Source organism: Oncorhynchus kisutch, linkage group LG4, assembly GCF_002021735.2.
Source record: "Oncorhynchus kisutch isolate 150728-3 linkage group LG4, Okis_V2, whole genome shotgun sequence".
Classification (NCBI taxonomy): domain Eukaryota; kingdom Metazoa; phylum Chordata; class Actinopteri; order Salmoniformes; family Salmonidae; genus Oncorhynchus; species Oncorhynchus kisutch.
This window is the reverse complement of record NC_034177.2, coordinates 44,439,403-44,449,607: the sequence shown is the minus strand read 5'-3', so window position 1 is coordinate 44,449,607 and position 10,205 is coordinate 44,439,403. Positions and strand designations below refer to the sequence as shown.

General features: G+C 40.4%; 1 protein-coding gene across 5 annotated transcripts in view; it reads left to right on the top strand.

Moving 5' to 3' along the window:
* Window positions 1–4,196: 4,196 nt before the first annotated feature.
* Window positions 4,197–10,205, top strand: part of LOC109889580 (aryl hydrocarbon receptor nuclear translocator-like protein 1) — a 28,237-nt gene continuing 22,228 nt past the window's right edge. For 2 of the 5 annotated variants that reach the window (XM_031823029.1, XM_031823027.1), the window contains exon 1: window positions 4,288–4,435. The gene's annotated coding sequence lies outside the window, so the exon portion shown is untranslated. Of the gene's footprint in view, window positions 4,440–10,205 lie in introns of all 5 variants that reach the window. The other 3 variants (XM_020481121.2, XM_031823028.1, XM_020481120.2) reach the window with 2 other exon arrangements.

Sequence of the window (10,205 nt, the reverse complement as noted above, 5' to 3'; positions counted from 1 at the left end):
GGGCAGGCACCTGTTATGCTGTGAGCAAGTTGTCCCCTGTGCTGTGCATAGCCCTGTGCGGTACATTCCAGCTCCTCGTATCGGCCGGGCTAGAGTGGGCATCGAGCCAGGTGCCATGAAGCCGGGTCTACGCATCTTGTCTCCAGTGCGTCTCCTCGGGCCGGTGTACATGGCACCAGTCTTGCGCATGGTGTCCCCAGTTCGCCAGCACAGCCCAGTGCGGGCTATTCCACCTCGCCGTACTGGTCGGGCTACGGGGAGCATTCAACCAGGTAAAGTTGGGCAGGCTCGGTGCTCGAGACCTCCTGTGCACCTTCTCGGTCCGGTCTATCCGGTGCCACCTCCATGTACAAGCCCTCCGGTGGCAGCCCCCCGCACCAGGCTTCCTGTTCCTGCTCCCCGCACTCGCCCTGACGTGCGTGTCTCCAGCCCGGTACCACCAGTGCCGGCACCACGCACCAGGCCTATAGTGCGCCCCAGCAGTCCGGTACGCCCTGTTCCTCCTCCCCGCACTCGCCCTGAGGTGCGTGTTCCTCAAGGTTCCGTTTTAGGACCACTATTGTTTTCACTATATATTTTACATCTTGGGGATGTCATTCGAAAACATAATGTTAACTTTCACTGCTATGCGGATGACACACAGCTGTACATTTCAATGAAACATGGTGAAGCCCCAAAATTGCCCTCGCTTCTAGCCTGTGTTTCAGACATAAGGAAGTGGATGGCTGCAAACTATCTACTTTCAAACTCGGACAAAACAGAGATGCTTGTTCTAGGTCCCAAGAAAGAAAGAGATCTTCTGTTGAATCTGACAATTAATCTTGATGGTTGTACAGTCATCTCAAATAAAATTGTGAAGGACCTCTGTATTACTCTGGACCCTGATCTCTCTTTTGACGAAGATAACAAGACTGTTTCAAGGACAGCTTTTTCCATCTACGTAACATTGCAAAAATCAGAAACGTTCTGTCCAACAATGATGCAGAAAAATGTATCCATGCTTTTGTTACTTCTAGGTTAGATTACTGCAATGCTCTACTTTCCAGCTACCCGGATAAAGCACTAAATAAACTTCAGTTAGTGCTAAATACGGCTGCTAGAATCCTGACTAGAACCCAAAAATGTGATCATATTACTCCAGTGCTAGCCTCCCTACACTGGCTTCCTGTTAAGGCAAGGGCTGATTTCAAGGTTTTACTGCTAACCTCCAAAGCATTACACGGGCTTGCTCCTACCCATCTTTCCGATTTGGTCCTGCCGTACATACCTACACGTACGCTACAGTCACAAGACGCAGGCATCCTAATTGTCCCTAGAATTTCTAAGCAAACAGCTGGAGGCAGGGCTTTCTCCTATAGAGCTCCATTTTTATAGAATTGTCTGCCTACCCATGTGAGAGACGCAGACTCGGTCTAAACCTTTCAGTCTTTACCGAAGACTAATCTCTTCAGTGGGTCATATGATTGAGTGTAGTCTGGCCCAGGAGTGTGAAGTTGAACGGAAAGGCTCTGGAGCAATGAACCGCCCTTGCTGTCTCTGCCTGGCCGGTTCCCCTCTCCACTGGGATTCTCTGCCTCTAACCCTATTACAGGGGCTGAGTCACTGGCTTACTGGTGCTCTTTCATGCCGTCCCTAGGAGGGGTGCATCACTTGAATGGGTTGAGTCACTGACATGATCTTCCTTTCTGGGTTGGCGCCCCCCCTTGGGTTGTGCCGTGGCGGAGATCTTTGTGGGCTATACTTGGCCTTGTCTCAGGATGGTAAGTTGGTGGTTGAAGATATCCCTCTAGTGGTGTGGGGGTTGTGCTTTGGCAAAGTGTTTGGCCCTGTCCGGGGGTATCATCGGATGGGGCCACAGTGTCTCCTGACCCCTCCTGTCTCAGCCTCCAGTATTTATGCTGCAGTAGTTTGTGTCGGGGGGCTAGGGTCAGTTTGTTATATCTGGAGTACTTCTCCTGTCTTATCCGGTGTCCTGTGTGAATTTAAGTATGCTCTCTCTAAATTCTCTCTTTCTTTCTCTCTCTCGGAGGTCCTGAGCCCTAGGACCATGCCTCAGGACTACCTGGCATGATGACTCCTTGCTGTCCACAGTCCACCTGGCCGTGCTGCTGCTCCAGTTTCAACTGTTCTGCCTGCAGCTATGGAACCCTGACGTGTTCACCGGACGTGCTACCTGTCCCAGACCTGCTGTTTTCAATTCTCTAGAGACCGCAGGAGCGGTAGAGATATTCTTAATGATCGGCTATGAAAAGCCAACTGACATTTACTCCTGATGTGCTGACCTGTTGCACACTTCGACAACTACTGTGATTATTATTATTTGACCATGTTGGTCATTTGTGAACATTTGAACATCTTGGCCATGTTCTGTTATAATCTCCATCCGGCACAGCCAGAAGAGGACTGGCCACCCCTCATAGCCTGGTTCCTCTTTAGGTTTCTTCCTAGGTTTTGGCCTTTTCTAGGGAGTTTTTCCTAGCCACTTCTACACCTGCATTGCTTGCTGTTTGGGGTTTTAGGCTGGGTTTCTGTACAGCACTTTGAGATATCAGCTGATGTAAGAAGGACTATATAAATAAATTTGATTTGATATGTATATACTGTTTTCAATTTTATTCTACGGTATCTCAGTTACTTAATAATGTTTACATATCTTGTATTACTCAACTCATATGTATATACTGTATTGTATACTATTCTACTGTATCTTAGTCCGTTCAGCTCTGGCATCGAACGTCCATATGTATAGTCTTAATTGCTTCCTACTTAGATTTGTGTGTATTGGGTATCTGTTGCGTAATTTGTTAGATATTACTTATTAGATACTACTGCACTGTCGGAGCTAGAAGCACCTGCAATAACATCTGCTAATCATCTGTATGCGACCAATAACATTTTATTTATTTGAAAAACAAATTCTTACTTACAATGACGGCCTACCAAAAGCAAAAGACCTCCTGCAGGGGCGGGGATGGGGGCTGGGATTAAAAATGAAAAATTATATAAAAAGATAGGACACATATCATGACGAGAGACCCCACAACACTACATAAAGAGAGACCTAAGACAACAACATAGCATGGCAGCAATACCGCAGAGTGAAGCAAAAGCAGCCAACGAGTGCTCAGCATATTTGGGAACTCCTTCAAGACTGTTGAAAAAGCATTCCAGGTGAAGCTGGTTGAGAGAATGCCAAGAGTGTGCAAAGCTGTCATCAAGGCAAAGGGTGGCTACTTTGAAGAATCTAAAATATATTTTGATTTGTTTAACACTTTTTGGGTTACTACATGTGTTATTTCATATATATTCTACAATGTAGAAAATAGTTTTAAAAAATAAAGAAAAACCCTTGAATGAGTAGGTGTGTCCTAACTTTTGACTGGTACTCTATATCCAGCAAACATTTTTGATTACATAATGAAAAAGGTTTTACTGCAGAATTTATTATGGCGCATGATGCAATGACACAGGTGTCTGATCCAGGTGTAAGATCTGGCAGACATCAGCAAACCCTGGGCAGAGGAACTGGGCGTATTTGAGTGGTAAGGCGAAAGCAACCGACTGCAGCTGAAGGTGGAGGAGTAAAGTCGGGGGAGGAGCAAAGTCGGGGGAGGAGCAAAGTCGGGGGAGGAGCATCTCGGACAACCAAAAGTCAGACACTTGTGGTTTTCCAACAGCAAAACTCAATGCAACATGGCAGTACAAGTTTTTCTTGTAATGTCAAAATAAACATTCAACTCCCATGTCACAAACTGGACATGTGTGTGTGTGTATATTTTACTATCAATTTGTGAGAGAGCCTCAAATAGCACATACATTTGTACACTATATTCATGAATCATGGCAAAGTTGATTCCGCTTTCATTTGTCTTTGGTGACATTCGGTTAGCGTGGGTCAAACAGAAACACCCCAATGATTGGTTGACAATAGAGCCTCCCACAATGCAAGTGGGATGAAGGATGAAGTTGATGAAGAGCAACTGCAGAAACTTGCAGTCGACTGCAGTCAAAACTTCATGAGCTTTGATCATATGGTTTTTGTAAAGTTCATGCATGCGACTTCTAGGTCGGTTATTTGTTTTACCCCATAATACAACACACTGAAAAGTGGTGACCAACGATAGTCACGACTTAACAAAAATGATTCGCTCAAACGCGCCCAATGTTTAAAGTCGGCTGCAATGTCAAATGCGCCCCCTGTGATTGGGTAACCAGTACGTCCATCATCTTTTCCTGTTCTCAAACGTTTTGTGATTGATGAGAAAAAGGACATGGTGTAGTCCTCCTATACAATTGGTTTAGAAAAACTAGGTTAGTAGTGCGGCAGTCATGACAGAGGGGAGAAAGTAGGTCACAGACTGAGTACCGTATATCCCAGTTTTTGAAACAGAGGATTCTATCATTGAATGTAGATGGCCTAGCTGATTTATCTAATGTAAGTAAGTCATGTTTTCTTATGCTTTATGTTCATTATATCATGATGACAAATGGGTAGTTGGTTAGCTAGCTAGCACAACAACGACTTGTTTTTCCTGGTCATACTAATTTTCTGGAGGGGCATTAGGTAATGTTAGCAACCTAGCTAGCTAGCCCAATACAATAGTAACGTTATCGTTCTGCAGCCCCGCAGCAGTAGGCTGTGACTAGAACTAGCCTGTCTCTAAAACCAATACTATCGCCAGCTACTGGCCGTGGTTACCACATACATGTGAACTCCTTTTCTTTCCTAGATTCCTTTCCTTCTTAATTTCCTCTCTACTTGCCGTGGTTAATCTCGACCACATACATGTGAACGCCATGGTTGGGTGAATTCCATTTCAATTCCAGTCAACTCAAAGTTAACCAAATTCAAAATGTTCCTAAATGAAAAACATGCAAGAGAATTTGAATTCTAGTGTACTTACTGAATTTAAATTGAACTGACCCATGTGGCTCAGTTGGTAAAGCATGGCACTTGCAACGGAAGGGATGTTGGTTCGTTTCCCATGGCGGACCAGCACAGGGAGAAAAAAAAAGTGTGAAAATGTATGCACTCACTACTGTAAATCGCATTGGATTAGACTGTCTGCTAAATAACACATGTAATTGACCCCAACCCTGGTGAATTCCTCCTTTTCTTTCCTAGATTCCTTTCCATATTTCCTTTCCTCACTCATGTCATAGATTCCTTTGCTAACTTCCTTTCCTCTACTGGCCATGTGGACTGCTTTTCTTTCCTAGATTCCTTTCCTCTCTCCTTTGTTTCCTCTTTTCCTAGCTTCCTTTCCTACTTTCCTAGCTCCCGTTTCTTGTTATTTTCCTTTATTTCCTAGGAAATTTTCCTTGTGCCCTTCCTCCTTTCCTAGCTTTCATTCCTCCTTTCCTAGCTTCCTTTCCCTTGCCTCATCCTTATATCCCTTTCCTTGTTCTTTCCTTTCCTAGCTCCTATACCCTTTCCTTGCTCCCTTTTGAATTTTTGGGGACCACCTTTGGCAGTGGACTCTACTTTCAGAACTACTGGCTAAAAAGTATACAAAAGAACCAGAGAATATCAGTCATTAGAGATGAAAATAAAGTTAGATGAGAGAAAGAAGGGGAGCTTGGAAATGAAGAAAGGAATTTGGAGAAAGAAAAGGAGTTGTTCACATGTACAGGTTGTGGTAGGGATTAACCACAGCCAGTGGAGATGTATCTCATGTATCATGTTCACATGTATCTGGTAGGGATTAACCACGGCCTGCAGATTGAATTTAATAACTTTATTTTGGCAAGTCGGATAAGATAAAGCTATATAGTGAACATAAACAGCAACATTTATTTACACATGACAGACATTCTTAGAAGGTATATTGGTTTCCATGTGCCATATATTTTTCAACTGTACTGTGATGTTTTACATTAGTTTTTTTTACCTTTCTAATCGTATAGTATCCACAGATTGTGAGCTAAAGATGAAAACCTTTCCTACGACTATTATATTATTTATTGACTATGGCTTTCCAAATCGCCCAACACTGCTATTTGTAAGGTTAATATTATGTGATTTAAATATATTTTACCATTCCTAAATAAATAATCTATTGATTCTGTTTCTTCACAGCAAAATCTACAGAGCTGAGATTGTTGTATGCACCATATATATAGCATTCTGTTGGTGGCAAGAATTGTATATAATAATTTAAATTGAAAAACTAAGTGTTGAATCAAGTGTAGTTTTTTTTGTACTAGTTCATAAACCATATGCCATGGAATGCGTACATCGAACATCTCTTCCCATTTATTTTGCAATTTACATGGCGCAGCTGTCAACATTTTTGTTCTCAAATGAAACTGGTATATTTATGCCAGTTTCTCTCAGTCAATTTGTATCTTTTAATATATGGCAGGCAAACGAGTTCCACTTGCCGCCTCCATTTTTATGGCAGTGCTGCAATCAGTTGGTTGTAAATTCAGATTGAAAAGATATTACCATATATTTTGATAACTGCATGTGTGACAACTCCATTTCTATTCATAATATAAATATTCCATAAATTTATTTTTATTTTTTATTAATCAGTATATTTGAGTTTAACCATAACATTTGTTGTAATATTTGTTCTATCTTTTCTGGAGGATAAAACTGAAATTGTAACCACCTTTTGTATGGCTTGTTTAAGAAAGGGTGATACTTTAAACAATTTCATTTTCAATTAGTTGGAAATGAGAAGTTGTAATCTGTATAAAGGCAACAACAAAGGATGAACCTTTCTTAATAATCTACTGGAGAACCATTTTGGGTTTAAGTATAATTTATGTATGAGTGAAACTTTGAGAGGTTTAAAGCTTTAATATTTAATCATTTTAGTCCCTCAAACTCATTTCATTATATAAATAGACACGTTTAATTTTGCCTGGCTTAGCATTCCAAATAAAATGAAATATTTTTAGCATTTATGATTTAAAAAGAGTAATCTGGAATAGGCAGTGCCATTAATAAGTAAACAAACTGATAGGACCAAAGAGTTAATCAACATGATTTTTCCATAAATTAACAAGTATTTACCTCCATAGTTGCAGAATCGTATCTATTTTTGTTAACTCTATTGAAATTAATTGTGGTAAATTAATTTCTTTAGTTGTGAATACCAAGTATGTCTACTTCACCGTCCGCCTATTTGTTTGGTAAACTGCAAGGTAGTGTAAAGACTTTTCTTTAAACAATCCAATACGTAATATGGTACACTTGTCATAATTAGGTTTTAATCCAGAGAGGCTAGAAAAGTGATCAAGATCTTCAATGAGACTGTGCAGGGATCCAGATTGGGGACTTAAGAAAAAAGTCATCGGCATACATTGATACTTTCGTTTTTATCCCCTCGATTTCTAACCCCTTGATGTTCTTCTTGGATCTAATTTTAATAACTAACAATTCAATGGTCATAATAAATAGATATGGAGACAGTGGGCAGCCTTGTTTTACTCCTCTTAAAATCTCAATACTTTCTGAGAAGTAACCATTATTTACTATTTTAAATCTGGGGTTGCTGTACATAACTTTAACCCATTATATAAGATATTTACCTAAATGTAAAGTAATCCAGGCATTTATATATAAATTATAGTCGTACTTTATCAAACGCCTTTTCAAAAATGTCTTCGGTGTTTTATAATGTTCAGTTTCAAGTAATTGTCATATCTCCAATATATCGTCCATGTAAAAAACCTGTCTGATCAGGATGAACAATATCTGATGAAACCTTTTTTTTATTCTGTGTGCTATGCATGTCGCCAGGATTTTTTTGTATCACAACATTGAAGTGTTCGAGGCTTCCAGATCTTTTTAAATGGACTGAATCTTTATACTTACTACCTGGGTTCTGTTTTAGTAGTAATGAAATCGGACCTTGTTGAGTACCTGAAAGTCTACCATTTGTATAGGAGTAATTAAATGCTAATAATGGATCTTTGAGTACATCAAAAAAAGGTCTGATACACATTTGAAGTCGGAAGTTTACATACACCTTAGCCAAATACATTTAAACTCAGTTTTTCACAATTCCTGACATTTAATCCTAGTAAAAATTCACTGTCTTAGGTCAGTTATGGTCACCACTTTATTTTAAGAATGTGAAATGTCAGAATAATAGTAGAGAGACTGATTTATTTAATCGTATTTCTTTCATCACATTCCCAGTGGGTCAGAAGTTTACATGCACTTAATTAGTATTTGGTAGCATTGCCTTTAACGTCTCTGGGATATGTGGGATGCTACTTAACCACTTAACCAACAGCCAGTGAAATTGCAGGGCTCCAAATTCAAAACAGAAATCTCATAATTAGAATTCCTCAAACATTCAAGTATTAGAAACCATTTTAAAGAAACTTCTCTTTAATCCAGCCACAGTGTCTGATTTCAAAAAGCTTTACGGCGAAAGCACACCTTTGTCTTTAGAAATGAAAAGGAACGCAGCTAGCTCTCACGGCCGCACGCCTGACTGGGCTCATGGCATTCTGCCAGACCTGACTGAAACAGCTCTTATTCTTTCCCCCTTCACAGTAGAAGCCTGAAACAAGGTTCTAAAGACTGTTGACATCTAGTGGAACCCATAGGAAGTGCGATATGACCCCATAGACACTGTATATTGGTTAGGCAAAGACTTGAAAAACTACAAACCTCAGATTTCTCACTTCCTGGTTGGATTTTGCCTGCCATGTGAGTTCTGGTTGGATTTTGCCTTCCATATGAGTTCTGTTATACTCAGACATCATTCAAACAGTTTTAGAAACTTCAGAGTGTTTTCATTAAAGAGCTGTGCTATAGACATTTTTTAGAATGTAAACAATAACAAAACCCTTTAGAACGCCAGGCCCCACTACATCCGGCTAGCTAACTGCCCCAGAGAACTCAACATGTCAAGTGCATGTTACAAAAATGTTATTCCACACACGTTGTCCTGTATCAACGAACCCCAACACAGCACTCGACCCTTAAGCTGTCCCTAGTAGCTAAAGATGGCTAGCTAGCTAAACTTCTTCTTGTTGCAGACTAGAGGCTTTGTGGCGTATTGCTGCCTTTCACATGTCAGAATGAAAATTACTACACAGTTGGGATGCAGAAAAGGGGGAGGGGAAGGCATGTTAGCTACAACTTGTTGATGGCGGTCACAACAATTTTTTTAAATGCAGCGCAACAGGAAGTGGTCAGGGGCCAAGATTCAACAACCATGGTCTATACAAGATAAATCACACAAATGTTCACTTAAAAGCCGCACTGACACTAGTACACTGACACCGCACTAACACTAGTACAAAACTATTAATCCTTAAGTCTATTGACGCACCCGTGCATCAATCTAAGTAACATAATAAAAACATCCCGTCAAAATCTGTCAGTTAAGGTAGAGATGTTTTTTTGTTGTTGCATGGGCTGCGTCTCAATCCGCCTGTCAGCCTTCTGCATCTGCGGTGGAAGGTGGCTGTGTTTTTCAGACCATGAGACATCACGAAAATGTCTAGCGTCCAAATGGTTTGGCCTAAACTAATATGAACATTCTGGAAAGATGAGACTCATGAACAAGATGGTGTTCTCCGTTTTTTTTCTACGACCCCCTACAAATGTCACGGGACTCGCCTGATGGTAACCCATACAAATTTATGGAAATCAAAAACATTTCCTTAGCTTTCTTATGTCCTAGATCTAAGACAGACACTTCAAAACATTAGTCAAAATGAGTAATGTATTTTGCCATTTTATGAATGTTATTCAATGCATTCCTATGGGACAAGCATTTCGCTACACTCGCATTAACATCTGCTAACCATGTGTATGTGACAAATAAAATTTGATTTGATAGTAGTAAAGGCCAAATCAATTATTTTGATACCTAAAGGGGTCCTAAAATTCAAAATCACGTAGCTAAATGATCCATGGTATGACCATCTTAAAACAATTCCATATGTTAGCTTAGTAGAATTTCCCCACTCTCTACAGTTTTCTGACTTGCCCACATGACGGAACCAAACCAGGCAACTACACTAGATTTTGACGGGATGTTTTTATTATGTTACTTAGATTGATGCACAGCTGTACATAGTCTATCGGTAAAGAGCCCACCCATTTTTACCTACCTCATCCCCATACTGTTTTTATTTATTTACTTTTCTGTTCTTTTGCACACCAATATCTCTACCTGTACATGACCATCTGATCAAATGATGATATAAAATGGCTAGCTAGTTAGCGG